This window comes from Crinia signifera, chromosome 4 (genome assembly GCF_055691185.1).
Source record: "Crinia signifera chromosome 4, ASM5569118v1, whole genome shotgun sequence".
In the NCBI taxonomy this organism is placed as follows: Eukaryota; Metazoa; Chordata; class Amphibia; order Anura; family Myobatrachidae; genus Crinia; species Crinia signifera.
In genome coordinates, this window is record NC_139220.1 from 180,724,068 (window position 1) to 180,748,832 (window position 24,765).

Here is a 24,765-nt window from a genome sequence, read left to right on the forward strand (position 1 = left end):
CAGACTGACTGAGCATGCTAGTGACAATGTGGAAAAGACTGTCACTGTCTGCTTTAAGGGGTACATTGAGGCAGTCTGCGGTCCCTGCTGTGCTATAACCTAATGGCCACATTTTGGCTGGGGACACAGTAGTTAAGTTGCCATCTCCAGCCAGTCGCCTCTCTCCTTGTGGCTCCTTGTCACACTGCCTGTCCCCTCACTCACTGGAGGTTTTCTGTGCAGCTCCACCACCTCCACGGTTTGAGAATAAATTGTGGGTACTGCACTAAGACAGAGTTTCAGCAGCTCAATAAGGAATATGGCAAATTAATAAAGAGAATGAGCGCTAATTGGGGAAAAGGATAGGGTAAAGAGAAAGTGAAGTTGAAAAGCGTGGAAAAACACCTGAAAATAAAATCAACTTTTACAGCTCTATTAAGTATATTGAAACAGTCCGTGGGGCTGCTGTGCTGACCCTACCTCTAAGTAACAGGGAGCGGGATGCTGAAGGCAGAGATCGGCATACTGCGGTTGTTAGCAGAAGCTAACACGGTTTGTTGGTCACTGCTCCCGCCATCTCCGCTGTGTCTGATCCCCGTCCCAGCTGCTCCTCTCTGCCCGCTGGTTTCTCCCAGCGCTCCTCTACGTCCACACCAAAAACCCGGCTGCGGCTGCTGCGCTCGCTCCCCTTGTCTCCGGCTCTGTCCCCTCCGCTGAGCGGGGAGCAGGTGACATGACCAATGGTTCCAACAGACAATTGCAGCAAGGAGAAAGCAGACCGAGGAGCCAGCGGGCGGCAGTTTAACTGGTGCCCGGCAACATGAGCAACTAGCAGACCTCTGTCTGTAGAAACGGCACCTGTAGAGGTGCCTCAGTGACAGCCATGGACGTGCTTTCTGCCTATATGAAAGCACGCCCCTGTCACTGAGGCAGATGTGATTGCCCAATCACATCTGCCTCAGCGACAGGGGCGTACTTTCATATACGCAGAAAGCATGTCACTGAGGCACCTCTACAGGTGCCGTTTCTACAGCTTTTTTGAATGGGCTTTTACAGCCCGGCGCTCGGATCCGTCCGCTGCCCGCCCCCTGTTTTGGACCCATAACATTGTCAGCAGGAGGCACCGCTCTCGGTGCCTCCTAAGCCAGTAAAAAAAAGGGGGGGGGGGAGGTAAAAATGTATAATAATAAAAAGCATACACTTATGACAAATAATATGTGTCATAAGTATTTGTTTTGTATCACTTTGCTCATTAATGACAGGGGAGGCACTGCCTCCCCTGACTGAACGTCCCTGGTAATGGGCATTACAGCTTGCAGAATAATGTGTAATGGACATTATGAAGTGTGATATTATGTGTAATGGGCATTATTTCATTTGCTATAATGGGCATTAAGGTGTCTGGTATAATGTGTAATTCCATGCCCCCTTTTGTGAGGCCATGCCCATTTTTTGCCACGCAACTTCACAGCGCAAGGGTCTCTACACCATATTGAGTTGGATCTGGGACCACCCATTATCATATTTCTAGATTCGTCTATAATCTGCACCACCCTAGTTATGGCCATGGGTGGGAAGTTGATAGTTTGAGGTTTTGTTGCAGCCATATAAATTAGATGCTTCACAATCATTGCGCTGCCATTAATTCTTTATAAACCAGTATATTCTAGAGAAAAATGTGAGGCCACAGGTCAGACAACTGAAGCTGGTTCATACAACAGGAGAAAAATCCTAAGCACATCAGTAATTTACAAATGAATGGCTGGAAAAGAAAAGAAAAGAACAAGTCTGTGGAATAGTCAAGTCAAAATCCAAACCTAAACCCCATTGAGATGCTGTGACAGGAAAATAAGAGAACTTTACATAAATATATATCCTTAAACATCAATGGACTGAAACAGTATTATAAAGGGGAATTGGACACAATTCTTCAAAGATGATTTGTACTGATAAACTCGTACAGAAAATCTTGTTTTCCATGTTGGTTCAAAGTATAATCTGATATTTGTTATGTATCACAAGTGATTAATCAAGTTTTAAGAATCAGAAAAGACAGAATGGTCATTAATCATGTCCTTTATGTAAAACCACAGGTTTGAAAGAGAGTATTCTTTCTTTTGTCATGTGCTTTTTATAAATAAATGTGTAATATAGAACTAAGACTTTATTTTGAAAAAAATAAATGATACCTAGCCTATCTTTAATAAACAGTTTAATATACTTTATAGCAAAGTCAGGGGGCGGTTGGTCGTAGAGACCATGTGGCAAGATTCCTGGTGGGCAACATACCCCAAATACCTGTTTGGATTGCTGACATGTGAACACGCATAACAGAGAGCCCACCACACGCATTGCACTGTATTGTTGCCAAACTCACTAGAGTGATGTGTACCTGGACAATATACTGACAAACAAGTGGACATATTGGGGGAAATTTACTAAAGGAAATTTGTAAAAAAAAAATAGGTGTATTTGTATCCAGAAATACACTTATTTTTGACATTTACTTTCCCGAAAATACGGCAATTAGTAGTCGTATTGATGTGCTATCAATACGAATACAAATTACCGTATTTTCGGGATAGTAAATGTCAAAAATAAGTGTATTTCTGGATACAAATACACCTATTTTTTACAAATTTCCTTTAGTAAATTTCCCGGTACTTATGTAGTATCTGGGCTGCCGATTTTTTGATTGTATGCCTTAAGTTAAGGCATACAATCAGATGCGATGCGATGCGATATCGCATCGCATCGCATCCGATATCGGATGCGATGACCCGATTTTTCCATAGGAATCAATGTTAAAATTATTCCTATGGAAAAATGGGTCCTTTTCATACCCCTACTATCCAAGTGGGCATGGAGTTGGATATAAACCTGTGGCGAGCGTAGCGAGCCACCGAGCCCGAAGCGTGGCGAGCGAAGCGAGCCCCGCGAGGGGACGGTATTCGTCCCCTCGCGGGGCTCGCTTCGCTCGCCACGCTTCGGGCTCGGTGGCTCGCTACGCTCGCCACAGGTTTATATCCAACTCCATGCCCACTTGGATAGTAGGGGTATGAAAAGGACCCATTTTTCCCATTGAATTCCATGTTAAAATGGACTCAGTCCATTTTAACATTGATTCCTATGGAAAAATCGGGTCATCGCATCGCATCGCATCGCATCGAATCGCATGGTCGCATGCGATGCGATGCGATCTCCCGATCCGACCCGATTTAGAAATCGGCAGCCCAGATACTACATAAGTACCAATTTCCCCCATTGTATCTGCAGTACACATCAGAATGATGTAATGAATGACAGAACGATTCCCTTATATCATCCTTTATTGCACTGCACAGCGCCATATGCAATATCACTAACAACCGCTTGAGTGCGCAGATTGGTCGTACACACTGAAAAATCTGCCCAATATTTTGTTCCAATTTGGCCGGAAACTACATATTGGACTAGATTGCACTGGTGTGTACTCCGGTTTAGATAAACATTATATTAAACATATTTGGCTGATATGTATCCTTTAATGCCAACATTTACATCAATATTATATAAATTCTGTATATTTCATATACAGAACTGTACTTTAGTATTTATCAAGTAACCCCAGTTACCACCACATGATGCTAATAATATTTATAATATTCAATTAAGTAAATATACTTACAAAATATTTAATTTATCATTTATAATATAGAGAGAGAGAGAGAGAGAGAGAGAGAGAGAGAGAGAGAGAGAGAGAGAGAGAGAGAGAGAGAGAGAGAGCTTTCCATGGTGTGAAGAACAGTACAGAGTAATGTGCTTATGTGACTAATGAATTGTTTTATCTTTATACTTAGACACGATGTCACATCTTCATAGTGGTAGCAAGCTGAGTGACAGGTGACGTCAGAGTGGGTGTGTCAGATGTTCCCTGTGGAAGGTGATGCTATAAGATCTGTGGATTGTTACTGAGGGGAGCAGCAGATATGCTGCTGAGGAGAGAGAGTGCATTGTTTGTGCTCCGGAGCTGTTAGGGAAATAATCTGCACCATGTAAAGTAAGCTGCTGTGAGAGCAGAAAGTGTGTCCTCTCATTAAGTCACAGTGTGGGAACTGGAGGCCACTCCAAGAACTAATTGTCCAGCAGTCTTGCCAAGGATGCTGGAAGCAAAGAATCATCAAAGTTAGAAAAGGTAAACATCAGTGGCATAATTCACTTTTCTGCTGCAGTATATTTTTTAATTAAAAGGATCTGAACCAAACCCAGAGGGGAAATATCCGAAATGTAATGAGGAAGGGAATAGAACAAAGAACGGAATCCTGTCTTAGAAAATGACATTAAACCAAACAAAAATCTACATCCCTGGTACACTGACTGATCAAATCAATGGTAATTGGTGTAAAGCAGAAAGGAAACCTTCACACAAGCATCCAAGCTGAAAGGGACCTGCTGGAACAGATGCAATGAGAGTAGAAGGAGCAATTACAAGTTCTTGGTCTCGTTTGTTCCTTGTCCGAGCCTGAGCGTCTGCTGGATGGGCTGGATTACATTGCCCGTGGCATGCGTGCACAGCCGTCACCTGCACCAGGTAAGCACACACTTGCATTACATTATAACATGCACAGTAACGCGTATACGCCGTATGCTTGGTGTAGAACATTCAGCACTCGACCTACAGTAGCTGACAGATTTGTGCTTGGCAGAACAAGATCAGATTTCTAGAATATAAAGAATCCTGCAGGGATTCACCCTTAAAGAGACCTGTAACCTTTACATTCCGATCCCACTGTGTCTGCCTTGGCTTAAATACAACATATATCCAGATTTTCTGCACTTTTTGGAAATGCTGTTGAAATAACATTGTCATCACTAATTACGCTCATTGTTCGGGTATATGAATTAATTGCGTGATACATTGGTAGTGATATTTGCATCAACTTTGGCAACTGTCTCATTGGTCAAGAAGATACAGTAGCACTGCCTCCAGGTGTAGACACTTATATTCATGTCCCCGATGTCCTGCAGCAGAATACAGTGCTACACTCATTACAGCATTCCTGCAGCCGAACGTGTGAAACCGACTGCACTTAGAAATGACACAACTGGTCTGTTAGCCTAGGGGTGAATCTAGGTTTGATGCCCTGGTTCTTCCTCCCAGTAAAGGTGTCTGCAGGGTTGGGGAGATGCATGACTATGGAGCTAATAAGTCATGTCTAAATCAATGGAGCCAGTCACCTAAGTAAAACTACTATTGTGTGAATGCAATTGTGACCCCAGCTAAATGAATTGCAGGCATTATGTCTCAAAAAGAAAAGTATTGCTAGAACCAATGGCCAGACAAAGGGGTAGCAGCGCATCAATGCACTGTAGAATGACAGTTCCCCAAGGGGAAACATGTGGTTACAATTAGAAATGTTCTGTGCTTTCAGCTTTTATTCAAAAGGGCAATTACACTTGGATGTAAGTGACATGTTAAACACATGAAGTCAAATAGTGGATTTATTTATTTATTGCCTTGCTTATTATCCATCACCTCATTCATTGATCATTACTTAACTATACATGTACCTTCCAACCAGGCCGAATATTACATTTGTAATTTGTAATTGGTATATAAAGTATTAATGCCCATGCTTTTATTGTCATTGTTAATAAATGAAGCTGTATCCCAGTGACATGGTGTTGTTGTTTGTTATTTTTATCTTCTAAGACCTTGCTTTCCCATTAAGTAGTACAAGGTCTCCTGTCCAGCAATATTTATTAGTAGAACACAAGGATGTTACCAGATACACGTTTTCCTTGCTGAGCATATATATTTTAAATGACAGCTGGATATTATCCCCAGGGTATTACATATCTTCTCTGTTATTACAAATAATAATATAAGCAGTGGAGTATCCCAAATGCTACACTGACACTCTCAATGTCTTTTGCACTCTAAAAATGGCTGTTTATTAAGCAACAGAAAAATTGGGGCACATCGGATGTTAATCTGATTCCCTGTAGTCTTCTATAGTGTAGTAATGTGTGGATTCTACAATATTCTTCCAATAAATTGTGCAGGGAAATGTTCCTTATTATTATTAAAACATTCAACAGTGTGATTGATTGATTGATTGATTGATTGTTTAATTTTATTTATTAAAAAAATAGATTGCGTTTCACAGGTGTGCAACTGCAACAAAACTAAACACTGAAGTAACTGAGTGTATTTCAGGATTTTGTTGCATTGCTGCATTTAGGTAGCATTATAAATAATTCAACAAGTATGAATGTTCCTCATCTCTGTAAATAGCTGCACATCATCTCAGATGTCTGTCTTAGTTTGCAGGAAAGCTAGCATCCACAAAGTCCTGTCACATTTGTCTTCTCCAAAGGCTGTATTGAAATATACCCTAAGTAGTATTGTGGGAGTATTCATAATTTATTTAAAAAAGTAAAACATGTCATTCGATCAACTAGGATTTTTAATGTGTAGTTGTACATTTCTAACTTTAAACTGTGTACACACTAAATTATATTTTGGACAGTTTGTCATTTGGAGACAAATCGGCCAATGTTTACGCACTATAATGTGCTCCTGCGCGTCACTCCTCACATAGGGGGTTATTTTGGTTCACTCTTTCTGACAAATTCCTTCTTAGATGGACAAAACCATGTGCACTGCAGGGGGCAGATGTAAAATGTGCAGAGATAATTACATTTGGGTGAGTTATTTTGTTTCTGTGCAGGGAAAATATTGACTGCTTTATTTTTACACTGCAATATAGATCTCACTTTGAAGTAAAACCCCACCCAAATCTAACTCTCTCTGCACAAGTAACATCTGTCCCACCTGCAGTGCACATGGTTTTGTCCATCTAGGAAGGAATTTGTCAGAAACAGTGAATCAAAATAACCCCCATAGTCCCATTTGCCTTCAGTGCAGGCAGATCTGGCAATGTCATTAATGATTTTGAGTGAATCATCTTGTGTATATATGACCTACCTACACATATAGCTGAAATATCGTTAATAACCAAGTATTGTTTGGTTGTTTGACAAACTGCACAGTGTGTATGCACTGTATCATTTGTTCTGGAGTTCATGGAAAATCAGGCGATTGTACAGAACATCACCAGCTTTACTGAACTGTATGTGTAAGTAATTTCTCTACATTAGACATTGATAGGTGTAAAAAGTATACATAGATTTAAATAATGAAATCATCATTTAGAGCTTGTCATTTGAGCAGCAAGCATACCTATAAACTTGTGCTATTAAGCTATTACACCTACGCAGTTGTTGGACAGTTGTTTTGATTCCTGATCTTTTTATAAGATTTCTGCTTATGCACCTCTAATCCTGTTTAAAATAAGAACATTGCTCAGCATTGGCGATCTGGTTTAATGGGCTTCCTAATATATATCCGAAAATATCTGCTGAAAAGATTGTGACTCTGTACACATCTGGAGGAAAATCGGAAGAAGTATCGAACAAAACGGTGGAAAGTTCCTACACACTTCAAATAATGGGACAGATGTATTAAGACTGGTAAAGTGATAAAGTGCTGATAAAGCGGTGATAAAGTGGAAGGTGATAATGTTCCAGCCAATCAGCTCCTAACTCCTAAGTATCATTTTACAAATAGTGCTGATGGCTTGTGCATTATCACCTTCCATTTTATCACTTTACCAGGCTTAATACATCTGCCCCATTATTTGAAGAGTGTAGGAATCGTCCACCGATTTGCCCGATACTTCCTCCAGATGTGTACAAAGTCACAATCTTTTCAGCAGATGTTATACAGATGAGATTCATGGATCGCAAGCTACAGTAGATTGTAAAGACATGTGCACACAATCAACACTTTGGTTAGGAATTCCGATGGGAGGCATATATAATAGAGTCCGAGTTTGCCGGAGGTGCTCTATGCTGGCTAATGTCAGATATTTCTTAAAATGGCAATCATTTACAAGGCAAGCCCAGGATGTTTTTACCTTGTAAATTAATGTGGCTTTAACCCGTTCAGGTCCAACGTCTATTCAGGCTCAACAGCCCTAGCGCTTGTAGCAGATCCAATGTTAAGCCACTTTAAAACAAGAACATTCAACATTCAATGTAGACCATTTTTGAATTTAAAAAAATGGCAGAAAAATTGGGACTGCAAAGATTTAAAGAAATGTTGAGATCAGCTGTAATCTCGCATGTCCAGCAAACTCGGACCTTGGGGCAGATGTGAGAGTGATAAAGAGTGATAAACATCCAGCCAATCAGCTTCATGGTGTTGCTAACTGCTATTTTTCAAACACAGCCTAAAACATGACAGCTAGGGGCAGTTATCTTTTTTAAAGGCTTCATACATCTGTCCCCTATTACATATGCCCTTAAGTGTAATCAACAGTAAATTTGCACCTGAAGTATGACTGTACAATTGTGTACCACGCTTTATTCAAGTTATGTTTTATTCCTGAGAAATCATTACTTCTTAGTTACTACTGTATACTTAACCTTCCCTTGTTGGTTACTTTGGCTAGTAACAACTATTAACATATATTGGAACATGTAACACACTTTGGACAACAAAGAAGAGTATAGAGAATCACTGTGGTGTCAAACTGAACACGGGCAGCATTAAATCTCCCTTACCTTTAGTAATTATGGTCGAAATTTAATAGGATGAGAGATTCAGAAAGTACGAGACTTGGTAAAAAATCTCTAATTTCTTTTTAAAGCGGCAATCATTTACACTGCAAAACCAGTTTGATTTTGCAATGTAAATAGTTGCCACATTAAAAAAAATCTCTCACTTTCTGAATCTCTCATTCTATTAAATTTGTCTGAGTTATTTACATATACAGTATTGTAGCGATGTAATTCCAACAACATGTGAAAAATACTGTACAGTTTTTAATGGACTAGAATCTCTGGAGCTTACTGAATAGTGGTCCTTAGCTTTCTATTTTCCCAATGAGACAGCTTTCCTCACAATACTCCAGATAAAAGTTTCCACCAAAAGGTACTATCTTGTTGAGTGGCCGACGTGTCAACTCACTGTAATGCCCCTTTCACGTCGCAAATGCTGGGCCAGACGTGAAAGGGGCATTTGGACACAGTCCTTCCGGGAGCCACCTGGCAATTGCAATGTTTTGCTGCCCACAACAACCTGGCAATCTGCTGTGTCGCTGACATCAGATGGGAGTGGTGGCACATCATCGGAGAGCATAGAGGTGACGCTGTCTCCAAGCTCTGCTTCCTCCATAGTGTGAATGGGACCCTGTCGCTCGTTCACACTAATAGGTTGCTATGGGCAACATCTCATCTTCAATAGAACTGTTTTAGTAAATTTAACTTAGTAACTCTTTAATTTGCTGTCCAATACCTATTTGTAAAAAGCAGAAATTAACAGCTGAAGCCATTAGCTGATATAGTCTCTTTTTCCATTTGATAAACCTAAGTAGAGATCTCTCACTCACCTTTCACTGCTATTAGCAATGGTGAGAAGCAGAGTTTAGGAAAACAGAATGCTGTTTCCTAATGACAGTATCCTTTTTTCTATATTGAGGTGCTGAATTACCTATAAGTTACAATAACAAATAATAGATGCTCATATGAAGCCCACTGTTCTTTAATACAGGCAATATGATTTGCAAAATATATGTTAATATTTGTTACATTGTCATTAGTTAGCATTAAAATATATGTATTATTTTATGTGACTTTTTTGTGTTTATTGTGTTATTTTTTTGCTGCTACTTTGGAATATGGGAGAGAGAATTCCAGATTCCTATACTTCGCACCCCAGCACTTACAATATAACTATTGTCTCTGATTATTTGTTGTTAGGCCATTTATTGTAATTACATCCTATAAAGAATTCAAAAAATAAGTTATATTAATATGTTTCCAGAGTTAACTGCCCATAAAGTTATTTCATATTAGCATTGTTCAGCTGTAGGATACATTTTTGCTCCATACAACTGGAGCTTTTAGGTCTGAAACTCAGTACGCTATACTTTTTTATTGTCATCTTTCTGAGAAACAAGTATTTACTGAAACCAGTGACATTGCCTATGTTTCAAGCTGGGCTTTGGAACTCTGTATTCATTTATTAAGGCATTAGTGGCTGATGGCCGAAAGTCATTTATTATCGTGGAGATTTCTCTTAAAAGCATTACAGGTAGAATCTCCTATACCCAATTCCGATTTCTGAAATATTAGGCGATCCAAAGCTTTTTAATCAGGACAGGGATAGTGATGGTTCAGTGTATACAAACGTTGTTATGTACCAAATGATCAAAAATATTGAAAAAATTGCCTTCAGTCTGTGTGAATAACTTGTATATGAAACATAAATGCATTTTGTTAGTAGACTTAGTTCCCATCCCAAAAATATCTCAATATTGTATACTAATATTCCAGAATATAGAAAAAACAAAATCCAAGCATGTTGGATATTGGAGACCGAACTTGCACACGTTCAGAAAATAAGGAGTCAAAAGTAATACATTTGAACAGATGAGTCCTCATACATTTAGCTTCAAAACGGATTCTGAGATGCCTTGCACAAGAAAATCACCAGAATCTGAGCAATTTTTCCAGCATCCATCATCTTTTTTGCTGAAAATGTGTCTTCATTACAACGCAATACGACTAGACTGTGCTGATTTATTGATATGAGACACTTGCATAATGTATGTGACTGAGTCTGTATGTGGAGCACAACAGAACTTGCATTAGTAAAAGGATGCAGCTGCTACATTGTAGCATTTTGTATACAGATTTATAGCCTCAGTCCCACACAGATATGCAATTTTTGCATATTAAATTAATCATTACAGTCTTGTGAAAAATATGACCAATAGCAGAATCTAAGGACCTGGTGCACTGAGAAGGGCTGTTTGGCACAACTGCACCCAGGGCCATTTTAACAACATTGTATGCCCTGGGCAAAGCAATGCAGTGAGGCCCCTACCCATCTGTTCACAGGTATAAATTAAAAAAAAAAAAAGGTACCCTTCCTACTGTCCCACACACTCTCTGCTTATGCTTCCATACAGTGAATGACTGTCAGGGCCCTGATTGGTAGATAGATCCAACCATTAACCTTGCATGCTGATCATTTTTGTCTGGTTGCAGGCTGGAAGGCAGGTAGAGAATTTTGCTTGGCTGCTCTTATTGGCTTAACTGGGCCTAATGGATGGAGCCCATCCTTCTGTCTAACATCCATACCCAGAATCCCATTTACCAAAAGCAAAATGGTCCCAGCAGAGTCGACACTACATTCCTGTGATTTTAAAATACATATTTTTTCCATAATAGCATACCTCTATGATCCTCAAACAGTCACTCGCCTGATTTACATATTTTGGATGTCCTCAATTTTGTTCTGCTGGTGCATTAGCAGACCTTTATTTGTGTTGGATGGCTGTTATCCTTGCCTTTCTAATTGTACTCTAAGTGAGACTCCCAGTCTGAACTGTGGATCACTGTATCATTCAGAAAGGCAGATACATACTGTCAATGTGGATTCAAAATCCTATCCATTGAACATTAAATAGGTTGCTGAGGTCTCATTTCACCCCAAAAGCAAAATTGTATCCTGGATCAGCCTTTCTTGGACAAAGAAGGTTGATTTTTATTTTGTACAGTGAATAGTATTTGCCAGTAACATGTTCCCAACCTTCTTCTCAGCTCATCCACACTGGGCATGGGGTAAACATCAAACTTGGACACTGCATTTCATTTACAGAAATCATTGCAGAAGCGTAGGTTGCCATATGGCTTCAGAATTAGCACTATGGGGCTTTACCTTTCACTGTAAAAATTAGATTACGTTTGTACGAAGCGAGATCATGGATGACTGGACCAAGCATAGGCAACATTCACACTTGCTGATGCGGTTAGTGACGGGGCACTAGTAGCAGCCATGATACATTCCAGAACATGGCTCTTGCTAGCAATTTCTCCTGGTGGCCCTGAACCAATAAAGGATATCTCTGATAACACACGTGCTCATAGTCAGCAACATAGAGCGTACACATTGGACAATTTGAACATTTTTACCACTTTGACCCCTATTAATTGTACTCAACTTTATACTCTTTTACAACACCAAGTTGTAGAATATTTTTAAACTCTTTAGACACAGCCTCTTGCTTGGCTTCAGGAATTCTATAAGGCATTATGTGGATTTTGACCCATTGTTATATGACTATGTCATGCTCTATTATGGCCAGTCAGCACTGAAAACACATCACTGTTCTTAATGAGGAATTTTTTAGCCTTGTTGTTTAGAGTAGCTGACAGTGCCTCTGATACCTTTATTTTGGTAACGATTAGGGGTTAAGGTAACTGGTGGGCAAGGTTCAGCTGACAGGGCTAAACCATCCGTTCAGAGTTTAATTAGAGTCACATGGTGAATTTGGGCAGGCTCTCTTTTTTTGGGTTGATACACTTTATAGCTTTATAGTTTAACTTATTAACTTTATTCAAATAGGCCTTTCCATTTGACCAAAAATGTGTTTTCCACCGTGGGTAGCAAAATAAGAACACCATTCCCAGGGGCAAATATACATACCTGAGAATTCTGATTGCACTCTCTCTGTTGCGCTTGCTGGGCCTGTTTGTTGTGCTTCTTGAAATTGTCACCATGTTCACAATCCTCTTCTACTGTGATACATGTTTAATAACGGGATGCAGTTGAAATCCCAGCAGTCGGAATCCCGGCAATCGAAATCCTGACGCCGGAATCCCGACCGCCGAAATCCTGACACTTTCTCCCTCTATGGGTGTCCACAACACCCATAGAGGGAGAATAAATTAGTGTGGTGAGCGTAGCAAGGCACCAGGCCCTCTGCGAGGTGTGCGCAGCGAGCCTGCAAGGGGGGGCGAGCCATGTCCCCCCCGTTGTCGGAATTTTGGCGGTCGGGATTCCGGCGTCGGGATTTTGACCGCCGGGATTCCGACCGCCGGGATTTCAAACCAATCCCTTAATAACACTATTATACGGAGTGGAGTGTCCTTCCCAGGTCTCTATAGCAATACCTAGTAACACTCTGGGGTGTCTCCCATAAAACAAATCAAATGTAGAGAACCCAGTAGAGGACAGATATACCTCTCTAATAGTCTGCAACAAATATGACAACAAGTAATCCCAGTTTTTCCCATTCTTATTCACAACCATTTTAACATGCTTTTTAAGGTTATGTTGAACCTTTCTATCAACCCATCAGTTTGGGGATGAGAAACTGATGTCCTTAGGTGAGTAGCCTTAAACAATTTGCATAGCTCCTTCATAATTCCTTTACATTTTGAGAATTTACCACCCTTGTAAAGACACATTTACAGCACTCTAGCTATTGTTTTGGTTGATAAATTGCATAAAGGGATGGCCTCGGGATATCAACTATACCACTATAACATGGATATACTGATGACCCTTAGTAGACTTTAACAAGGGCCCAACAATATCCATAACTATCTTTTCAAACAGACCTCTATATTAGGAATGGGCACTGGGGGTTCTTCATATGGGCTTTGGGAACATGAAACTAGCACTTAGGACAGGAAGAACAATACTCATTTCAGACACATCTTTATATGCCTTGAGCCATGAAAACCGCTTCAGAATGCTTTCAGTAGTCTTTTCCACCTACAAGTGTCCTGCTGTGATGTAACCATGAGTTACAGTATGTCTTATATGGTTCTCCTATATGGCTTAGGAACTACAAGCTTTTTTACAACCTCCTCGCCACTTTTTGTACAGCAGCTCATTTCTAATGGCTCAAGTCTGTCACCAGTTTCTGCTGGCTCCCCATTAATAACTTGGCTTTTATTAAGGTGGGGGCTTTTAACTGTTCTGACGCAAACAGTTACTTTCTTACCAAGGTTAGACATACTTTCAGCACTGGCTACAGCTTCTCATTCTGCTTGGGGAGGTGTCTCAATTTTATGTTCATTAACTACCACTTCTCATGCCGTACTAGTAAAAGAACAGGAGTCTGAGTGGTCAGAAGACTTTTCACACCTGTGACCATACTGAATTTCTATCATTTGCAAAAATGGGGAATATCTCTCCCTACTATAGCATCAATGAAGGGACAAATCCCACCTTAACAAGAGGTTTATAAAGAAGGGGTCTCAATATACTAGAGATGGGCAAAATGGGTCACTAAAAAGAGCTGGAATCGAGTGAGCAATCCGTGGAAAGATACAGATCTTTTAGACGGCTCATCGACTCACTTTGAAAAAAGGAGTCATTTGATAATAACGAAGCATAATTTGTTTTACAATCATTTATTTCCATAAACAGTAAAATCAACATTTTTTTAACTTTTTGTTTTTTTTTAAACAGTGAGCTGAACAAATAAGAACACACACTGATCTATGGCTGGGTGCAGAATCGCCATTGATGGCGTCTGCACCAACGGCCATCCCTAGGAGCAGCCTTGTTATTCTTTCTTTCACTTGCAGTCGCAGCACTGTACTCAGTCTCCAGAGTTAGTACATCTCAGCTGCCACAGGTGACAGTGCTGAGCTCAGGCAAATGCATTGTAATGAAAACCTAAACTGAAAGTAAAAGAATGACGGTTCACCATTTTGGGATCGGCGGCTCACTCAATATTTTATGGGATCCGTCCAAAAGATCTGCTTCGTTCACGAATGACCCATCTCTACAATATACACTTCTGTAGTAATACAATGTCACATGTCACCATGTATGCAAGTCACACCTACTGTACAATTGTTCACTGGAATTTGTATAGCTTTTATTAACCCAGCTTTCACAAAGGTAATTAACTTCTTGAGTCTAACAATGCCTCTATATGGTTGCTCTCCATAAACATTTCACACATTTGTTTTTTGGGCTCAGCCAAAGGTACAGCAATGCAGACTACCCTGATAAAGAAAGGCATGCTGCAACATTGAATGACAGCATTGCATTGCATTTTTTTTGTTTGTTTTAAACTGGACAATTAGCAGAAAGTTGTGCCAGCAAACCACACCTAAAACATTTAATCACATGATTTTCAAGTCTTTTGTATAAATGGGTTCCTTTATTGCTTCACTAAGAAGTATCTAGGCCAAGTGCATATATACTAGTTTCATCATTTTTAAGTTCTCTTAAGTGCCCAGCACCCTTTTTCCATGGAGCAGTCTTACCAGGTTTTACTAAAGTGCACTGCCATGGATCTAGGAGCTGGTGCAATGTGGTCAGTGTGTGCCATGTGTGCCAGTTACCTCTTCACTATCTCTCCCAAATGGGCAGGTGTCTTAGGATCTCCATGGCTTACCCACTTGAACAAAACCCTATGCACAGATATAAAATAATAGTCCATAGCAACTCTTTGACCTATCTGAGGTCCTGTAAATGCCTTTGTATCCATTTATTGGCCAGGTGGATGAGGTCAAGTATTTGCAAGCAGGTAAGCTTTTCCATGGAGTACACCCAGCGATGCACTCTTTGCCCTTGGACTGAAAGTGACATATGACAAGTACATGGAATAAGTGCGTAGTAAAACCCACATTGAGCTAAAATTAGTGCAAAATAAAGTAATAAAACCAAATTACTTAAAGAAATACAAAGAAAAAATACAGATATTTCACATGAAGTACCATGTGATAACCAAACAGGACTTTTCAGGGAACATTTAAAAGGTTGGAGGCTGGAGAAGAGTCCTATTGTGCATGGGAGGGGATTCCATTTGGTGGGTACTGCCTGATGGAAATCCTGCAATTGTGAATGAGATCTAGTAATGAGTGTGGATCAGAGACTTGTGAAGAGTGGAGAGGTCAGGCGGGGATATATTTTGAGATAAGCAAAGAGATATATGTAGGTGTTGCTTGGTTAATAGTTTTATATGTGAGTAGAAGTATTTTATTTTGAATGCCGTAGAAAATGGGCAACCAATTGAGGGACTGACAGAGTGGATCAGCAGATGCTGAATGCCTTGCTAGGAATATTAGCCTCGACACTGAATTCAAAATGGATTGTAGTGGTAGTTGTCTTGTCTTGGGAATACCAGTAAGGAGACTTTTGCATTAATCATTGCGGGAGATAATGAGTGGATTAAAGTTTTTGCAGTGTCTTGTGTAAGATATGGTCATATTTTAGATAATTTTTTTAGATGCATGTAACATGATTTATAGACAGATCAAATGTGTGTAGCAAAGGACAGTTCAGAGACAAGTTTGACACCTAGGCAGAAAGCTTATGGGGTAAGGTGGATAGTTCAGTTGTCAGCAGATCTGGAGATATCAGGTTGGTAAATACTCTTGGCTGGTGGGAAAATAATCCAAAGGAGCTGATTAGTTTACCAAGAAATGCGGTATACAGTAGATTGAAAAAATAGGACCTTTGACTGAGCCTTGCAGTAATCCAACTGATAGAGATAGGAAACAGTCAGTGGAATCAGAGAAGCAAACATTGAACGAGTGATTAGATAGGTAGGAAGAGATCCAAGAAAGGCCTGTGTCCTGAAGATCTAGGGATTGCAGTTTTTGTAAGAGAAGAGAGTGGTCAACATGTCAAAGGCAGCAGAGAGATCTAGGAGAATAATAAGTGAGTAATGGTCTTTTCATCTGGCAGTGGTCAGATAATTCACTACTTTGGTCAGTGCTGTCTCACTGGAATGTTAGGACCAAAAGCCTGACTGAAGTAGGTCCAATAAGTTAAGAAAGTTGAAGAGTTGAGTGCAGGCAAGTCTCTCAAGTAGCTTGGAGAGGCATGGGAGCTGAGAGATGGGATGGTAATTAGAGAGAGAGTTTGTGTGTTTTTTTTAGAATGGGAGTGATCACTGCATGCTTGAGCAGAGAAGGAAAGATACAAGTAAAGAGGGAGAGATTACAGATTTTAGAAAAGTTTGGGATAAACACATTAGACAATGTTTTCTTGACTCATGCGGGTATAGGATCAAGAGGAGAGGTAGCAGAGTAGGAGGATGAGAAGAGTGTTGATACTTCATCTTCACCTGTGCGCAAACAGGTAATTAGGCAGATCACTGGCTGAGTTCGAGCATACCATTTCATATTGGATTTTATCAAGCTTACCCTTGAAGTAGAAAGGAAGTTCTTGCGCACTTTTGAGATTGGTGGCATGAGAAGAAATAAGAGATTAAAAGTAACTTTGTTTGGCAGTGACCAGGGCATGTTGATAGGAGTGATAGGTGGTCTAATATGTGAGAAAGCCACTTTATTTCTTAGATTTTCACCACTGTTGTTCTACTTTACGTGACAGTTTTGAAGGTGTTTTGTTGATTTTGAATTCCACGATTGTCATTTAAGCCTATGTGGAATGTGAGGGGTAGCTGGAACCACTTCATTAAAGACTCTCTCTAAAGTCTGCTTCAGGTGAGATACAGCAGTCCCAGGATAGGTACATGTAGAAATGGTGAGAGCATTTGTTGAAAAGTGATGGACAGTTGTTGAAAATATCTGTGGGTTAAAAGAGGCTTGCATGATTTTAGTGTCATAGAGTTTGGAGTAATGGAAGATTGGGAAGGTGATCAGGTTGTGATCAGAGATAAGGAAAGGAGTGGTTATGAATTCAGAGACTGAGCTGAGCCTGGTTAATACAAGATCCAGGCATTGGCCCTCCTGATGAGTAGAGGAGATAGACCATTGGTTGAGGCCAAGAGAGGAGGTTAGAGAAAGGACTTAGAGGTTGATGGGAAATGTAATGTTTATGAAGTTTGATGAATTTCTATGTGGTTTTGAAGCAGCTGAGTGTAAGTTGGGCAAGTGGTTGGGGCCTGGGTTTGGTGATATGTCACTATCTAATAAAGCAGAAGAGAAATATTTGTGCTTGTTGTGGTGGCTGTTTGTGGATGTCATAGTACTTGTAGAGAAGTGAGTAAAAGCTCATGAATGTTTAGAAGAGGAAAGTGGATAATAGAAGCAGTATGGTGAGAGGGGTGAGTTGTAGGGTGAGTGTGAGTGAGTCTGTTAAATTTAGTGAGAACACCATGTTTTGAAATAAGGAATAGTAGTTTGGTCAAAATGATGTGGTATTTTGTGTGCTAATTTTGGGATAAGAGATTACATATTAGGTTAATCAAGATTAAGATTTACCTTTCTTGATGTTGTTTAAGTTTTTTCACATGTTTTTTAACTGTTCAGATGGTAGTCCTTACTTAGGTAAATCTACACTAAGGGCCTTATTCTGGTTATTGCGTTCCGTTCCGAATTCTTTCGGAAATGACCGAATGCCATGCCGTGCGAACATTCTAAGAATACACGCCCACAGGTCGTCCGCATCCCTTCGGACAGACTCACTAAGAAGAGGGAGTGTCTTCGGACTACATACAAACATGCATGTGCGGTGGGAACACAAAAATTATGCACGGTCTTACAGCGTCCAAACGGATGGGAAGCTGGCCGTACACACCGATTTGGTGTATTTCCGCAAACCTCACTACTCTATTCGGAACTCATGCATCTGCAACATGACACACTTATGCAATTAGCCAACCTCATAAAAAATGGTTTATTTTTAAATGTAATCAATTAATTCCTAATTGATACTTAAACACATTACTAGCACTTTAGATTAACCCTTACATCATGTAAAGTGGTATTACTTCATTGTTGCCCCTTTACCTGTCTTAGTGGTTCCAATTGAACCTGTGAAAAGAGTGTAATTAATCACTAATGAGTAGAGGAGTGGATTGTATTATGGTCAGCTGAGAGTGCTTCAGGTGTGGGCGTACTAATTGGGCGAACCGAATGCCTAGCGCATGAGCAAGTGCTCTCCGCAAACTGAAACTTGCTTATGGACACCGCATATTTCATGCGTGTTGGTTCGCTTGCAGTCGGTGTCCTGTCGAATGCATGCCTACCACAGTTCGTGCACTCCCACGTGTACGCCCAGATTTACGCCCAGTTTTGCCCACTTTGAAACCACTCCCATGTGTACGCGCACATGACGCATGACGCCCATATTACGCCCATATTTCCCAAGCCAATTCGGTGCAAATTTCTAGACGGTATTGGCGAGAACGAGTGCGGAGACACTACGTTGCACATGTGCATTGCGTTGCCTACGCATGCGCAGACGGCTAAAATGCGCCCTCCGAAAGAATTCGGAACGGATCGCACCAAGCAGAATAAGGCCCTAACTGCACTCCTATGCTAGCTTCCCCCTTGACTGACTGAATGAAGTACTACTTCTGATTAAGAAACAGGCCTACATCTAAACATTTGATCACCTGATTGAGATGCTAATTGATCAGAGACATACAGTAGATTGCACTGTGTGAGGAGACAGGCAATATCCTGCTAAACCCTATTCCACAATAAAACCATCGTATGCATAGGTTTTGGCAATTACAAGAAACGTATAATTCCACATACAGTAGGATAGGATAGCTGTCGGTCTTCTGATTGCAGATAATTCATACCCACCCCTTTATAAAGCCTTACGTTGAGCAAAGCTATTGGAACATAATGTAAGACAAGCCATTAAAAAGGCATGAAACTACTTTTTTGTGGGTGGATGTAAAAAGTCAAACAACTTGCTATCACAACACAAACATTTTTCAACAGAGTTTAGTTTCATGGGGTTGCTCTGTAGACTCAAAAATACATCTTAATTTATTGTATTTAGTATTTACCACTGCTGCGCCACTATGTTTTAAATGTGAGGGATTTTTTTTATATTACACTGCTTTGTGTTTATTCCATTGTATCTATCGTAGCCTCTGGTCAGTATTGGTGAAACTATTGATAGTTGATCTGTAGTTATTATCAATTTGACTGCAAATGGATATTCGCACATATAAGTATTGTTATAGGAACAAAACATCAATGCAAAATTACATGATTTTACCTATTCTAACCAAGAAACCAAATATAAAAATTGTTTGTGAACCAAAGCCAGAACCAAAACACTGGGGTCTGCTCACACATTTACTGCATGTGCAATTGCTTGTTAAACTCGCCATCTGGTATCCCCAGGACCACTTTACAGTTCAACCAAACAAACCTTAACTTAGCTTATTACTTAAATTCTAACTAATAAATAAGACACGGACACAAAGTGCTGGCGTTTCAAAAATGAATGTCAAATTTATTTTTGACAATTAACTAAAACTATAATTGGTGGCAGCACCAAAGAACGGTCACTATAGGAAAGTGGGGTTATAGATGACTCCACATACACACCATCGCTGGTGATCACTCTCCCAGGTCATCCACCTCGGCAGGTGGCTTGGCCATCCCCCGGACAGAAGCATGGCCGATGACAGGCGATGCCAAGGGAGAGCGCACCCCACTATCTACACACAAACACAAGATCTTAAAAGGATGACCGTTCTTTACCGCCGCCGAAGAAGAGAGAAAAATAGGGAAGGGTGGGTGGGGCTTCTCAGGACAGAGTGACTCACATCTAACATGTGACTTCCTTTCCCTATCTAAAACCCTCCCCCTGCTCTGATAGGCCTTGTGGGGAACCTATCAGCGGTTTATGTTCCCTCACTGCTTACTCAGCATTCATGATTCTATCTCCCTCTTAGTGCTGATTGCAAGTTGGACACTTGGGAAACAAATTGGGAGACAAATTAAATTAATAAAAGATAAAAAATACATCAATGATGCTTCTGCTCTACATGTAAAATATAATAGATTTGAAAGCACTAACATTTAACCAATGTTAAACAATTTATAAATAGCCAATACACTAAAATTCCATCCTTTTTACTATAACAGTGCTCTGATATATACTGTATGCACCAACTCTATTTTGTAATTGTTTCCTAAACTGTTACTATAGTAACTACAGCCTGCAGCAAATATACAAATGTACAGTGTAGAATTATTAATGTATGGAAATAACTTACTCTGTTATCATTTTCTGTGAGATGTGTTTTGACAACATAACTTAAGCATTCCATCTGTACGTGGTTACAAATTCATTTGCTTAATTCTATGCAAAAAATCATTCTTATCGTCCTAGAACTCCTCAGTAATAACATTTTATAACATATGCAATATATGTTTATTAATAATCTTTACTTGCAAAAGTTTGCACAGGATTCGCTTCAACAATAGTAAGGGATCAAAAATATGTCACTTTTACTAACTTTATACACAATTTAATTACCCCCTTTTTTTACCAATTCAATTACCCCCTTTTTCTCATGTTTTCTATTTTCAAATGAAAGCACATAGGATCTGTGATAAGTTCCTGGACCTATGTGTTTTTGCAAAAAAACGGGACTGATGGGACCCTGTGTTGTTTTAATGTGTGTGTTGTTTAATGTATTGTCAACTTGTGGCACCTAATAAATAAAATGTAATAATAATATAGGATGGGGAAGGTGTATCAGCTGGTTTTAGGCCGGGAGGCAATTGCCTCAAGTGCTAGAACATAACTGTGTGTTCTGGGTCTCTTCCTGGCTCCTACTTCCTATTTGGTCCGGTGCGGTGGAGATTTAAGTCCAATGCACCAAGGTGATACAGGTTGAGTATACCGTATCTGTATATCCAAAAAACAAAATATTCCAAAAACCGTGGTCATTCAGAATATTTCGGGGTTTTTTTGTTTGTTTGCTCCCCCCCCTCCTGCCCCCTTTTTCATACTTACCACGTCCCCTGGCATCCACGGCGGGCTTCAGGATCCTCTTTGGCGGCATTTCCAATCCCAGGGGTGCATTGCGTGCAAGGCACGTCACCAGCGTCCCTGCAAACTCAAGCAATGCACCCCTGGGACCACTGAAAACATCCTGAAGGCTGCCTTGGACGCCGGGGGACACATGGATGCCGGGGAACCATCGGGGCACCACCAGGGGACCAGGTAAGTATGTTAAAATAAAATATTCCAAAAAAATGAAAAATCCCTTATCCGAAATGCTCGTGGGCCTGAGCATTTCGAATAAGGGATACTCTACCTGAATTGTCAAAATTATTGCTCAAAAAGGGACTTTCTGAGTGATATTGTGCACAATATCGCCTAATGTGTACACTCAATATCATTAACAATGCACCCTCAATGCATCATTTATGACCACCTCCCTCTTCCCCATGGCGTGTGGATCTGAGTCCTCAATCACTGCACTGGACCAAAGAGCAGCTACCAAGAAAAAGAGACTGGAGCCTTACCATGAGGTGGGAGAATGTGTGCTTAGAAAGTGCACCACTGGTTCTATTAGGTTTGAGTATTTTCTGACCACTTATTAAATTATATGCTTGATACAGCCTATATTATAGACCATCTACAGTGTTAGATATTAATTATGTATTCCATACTGTGCAGCAGTGCTGTCGTCTCCCTGCACTGTATTGCCATCACCATAGCAGGCGCCTGGAGCACGAGCACCACCAGCACCACCCTTGCTACGCCTCTGTCCATAAGACATTTCTAGCATTTTTCTTCCTGACCTAGGCAACTACACCCCCTTGACATGACATCATGACATCACGTGTTCAGATGTAGGGCCGGCACAGGGTCAAAGAATGCGCTCACCACGCTTCGGGCTTTGTGGCTCGCTGCACTTGCCACGCTATATAAAATCAACTTCACACCGACGTTGATAGTGGGGGTATGAAAAGGATGCGGGCTCGCGGGCTCGCTTCACTCGCCACATTTCGGGTTGACATTGACCGTGGTGTTGCGTTAACAATGGGGGGGGGGGGCATTTGACATAATAATTAACCATCAGGGTGGGTATACAATTAAAAATCGGTTCTGGGGGGCATTTAACATTGGGTCCAATGTACAATCGGTTCTCAGGGACCATTTTTACATTGAGTCCAATGTAAAAATCGGTCCGGTCGCGTCGCATCGCATGCCATTATAATGGCATGCGATGCGACCGATTTTTTAATTGTACGGGAAACGTCTTTAAAGCCCTAAAATCGAGTCGGTCGGGTCTGATCGGGTCCCATCACATACCTTAAGTTATGGTATCCGATGGGACACGATGGGCGCCGTGCTAGGAAACAAGTACCGGAATATGTAAGACGCATCCTAGCATTAAATAGGTACTTATATGTTTTATATGGGTATTATGTGATATTTGCTAAATATATTGTAGCAGTAAAACATTACATGAATAATCATTGAGCTAATGCAAGGGTCCTGTAGGTTAAACTAATGTCCTCAATAACATTTTACCAGAGCTATAAAATTAGCATTACTCTGTGTGGTAGTTCAAGGAAATGTTAAAAAATCTTTAGTGATGTAAAAACACAGATGATTTGACACAGTCTTTCTTTAGACCCTGCTTTTACATAATTGAACTATTGTACCCTCTAAGCTATACACACATTAAATGGAAAAGTTAAAAGTATGATCTAATGAGAACTGCACCTTGAAGCTCTGTATTGAGAATCTGCTCTTCAATACAGTCGTGCACAATTACCACATGGGACTCTCCAACTGTAGTTACATCCTTGACCTGTAGCAGAGAGTGTCATCATTAATTTAAATAAAAGTGCATGATTTCTATATAGGAAATGACTAATGTCATTAGCATATCTGTCTGTCACTGGCGTATCTATGGTTACAAGCTCTGCGGTGCATACCATAGCTGCCTACTCTCCTGCATTCTGCAAGAGACTCCCTGAAATAACAGTAATCTCCCTCTCTCCCTCATTAGTCTAGCAATCTCCCTCAATTCACCTAGCCCACATTACACTGTTACATTTTTTTGGGGAAAAGGAATGAGAGACTTATACATTTACATTGAATCATCAGCACCATTTCCTAGAACTTTAGCAAATACAGTATAGTAGCTCTTACTAACTGCATTGGGGCTTATCTACATTTGGATCTAAGGCATTTTAAAAGATTCCTCTCAGATGTAGCAGTGCACACCCACGCTTCTAACTGCCACGTTCACAATCTCTTTTCACAGTCTCTCCATATATGGAACTAGACACGCCCTTTAGAAGGAGCATGACACACACCCTCAATGGGGTACTGTGTAAAATTCTACTACCAACTGTAATCTCCCTGAAACTTGTTTTCAAAAGTAAACAAGTATGGTGCATACTGGCCCATGAGTCAAGGGGGGCCCAATGTGCACCCAGTAAATACACTTACTGTACCTTGCAGCTGCCACTGAGGTCCCAGCAGGTTCTCCTCCTCCCTGCGCCCGGAAGAGCATCAGTGCAGGGAGGAGGTCACAGGTCCGGGCAGCACAGCTCTGTGCTGCCCGGACACAGGTGAGGGGGCGATGCGGGGCAGCGGGGGTCCGTGCAGGGCGGCGTTGGGATGCCGTAGAAGCCCATTGCTTACAGCATCCCAAAATGCGGTAAAAACCCCGGTTAATATTATAATTTTTAGCTTAGAGAATCTCCCCCACAGTATGTATAAGCATGCTCCAGGTTTATAACTGCACATGCTTCCAGTAGATGTACGGATGCGCTAGAGTCATCACTATAGATGCTCAGCACGAAGGGGGTGCATACGAAAGTGGTGCACCTCATATTGAATGCCTCTGGCATAACATTTATGTAATATAACTAAATACATTACTGTATTGTAACTGACCCATCTCTATGAGCCATATGCACTAAGCTTCAAAAAGTAATAAAAGGGAGAGTGATAAACAGAGCCAATCAGCTCCTAACTGTCATGTCACAGACTGTGTTTGAAAAATGTCAGGCAGGAGCTGATTGGTAGGTTGGTTATCACTCTACATTTTATTGCTTTTTAAAACTTAGTGCATCTGGCTCTATATTTTAATCATTGTTGAAATATTTTAAGTAGTGAAAAGTAAAAACTTTAGGGTAAACTTTTTAGCAAATATGTGCAGTTGCATTCCATAATCTAGATGCCATAAAAGCCACATCAAAGAAAAATGTAATGAATGAATGTAAATG

The 24,765-nt window shown here is 40.5% G+C and overlaps 1 protein-coding gene across 1 annotated transcript in view; it reads left to right on the top strand.

Moving 5' to 3' along the window:
• Positions 1-3,882: 3,882 nt before the first annotated feature.
• Positions 3,883-24,765, top strand: part of GRM3 (glutamate metabotropic receptor 3) — a 292,912-nt gene continuing 272,029 nt past the window's right edge. Inside the window, exon 1 of the mRNA XM_083183089.1 lies at positions 3,883-4,549. The gene's annotated coding sequence lies outside the window, so the exon portion shown is untranslated. The remainder of the gene's footprint in view (positions 4,550-24,765) is intronic.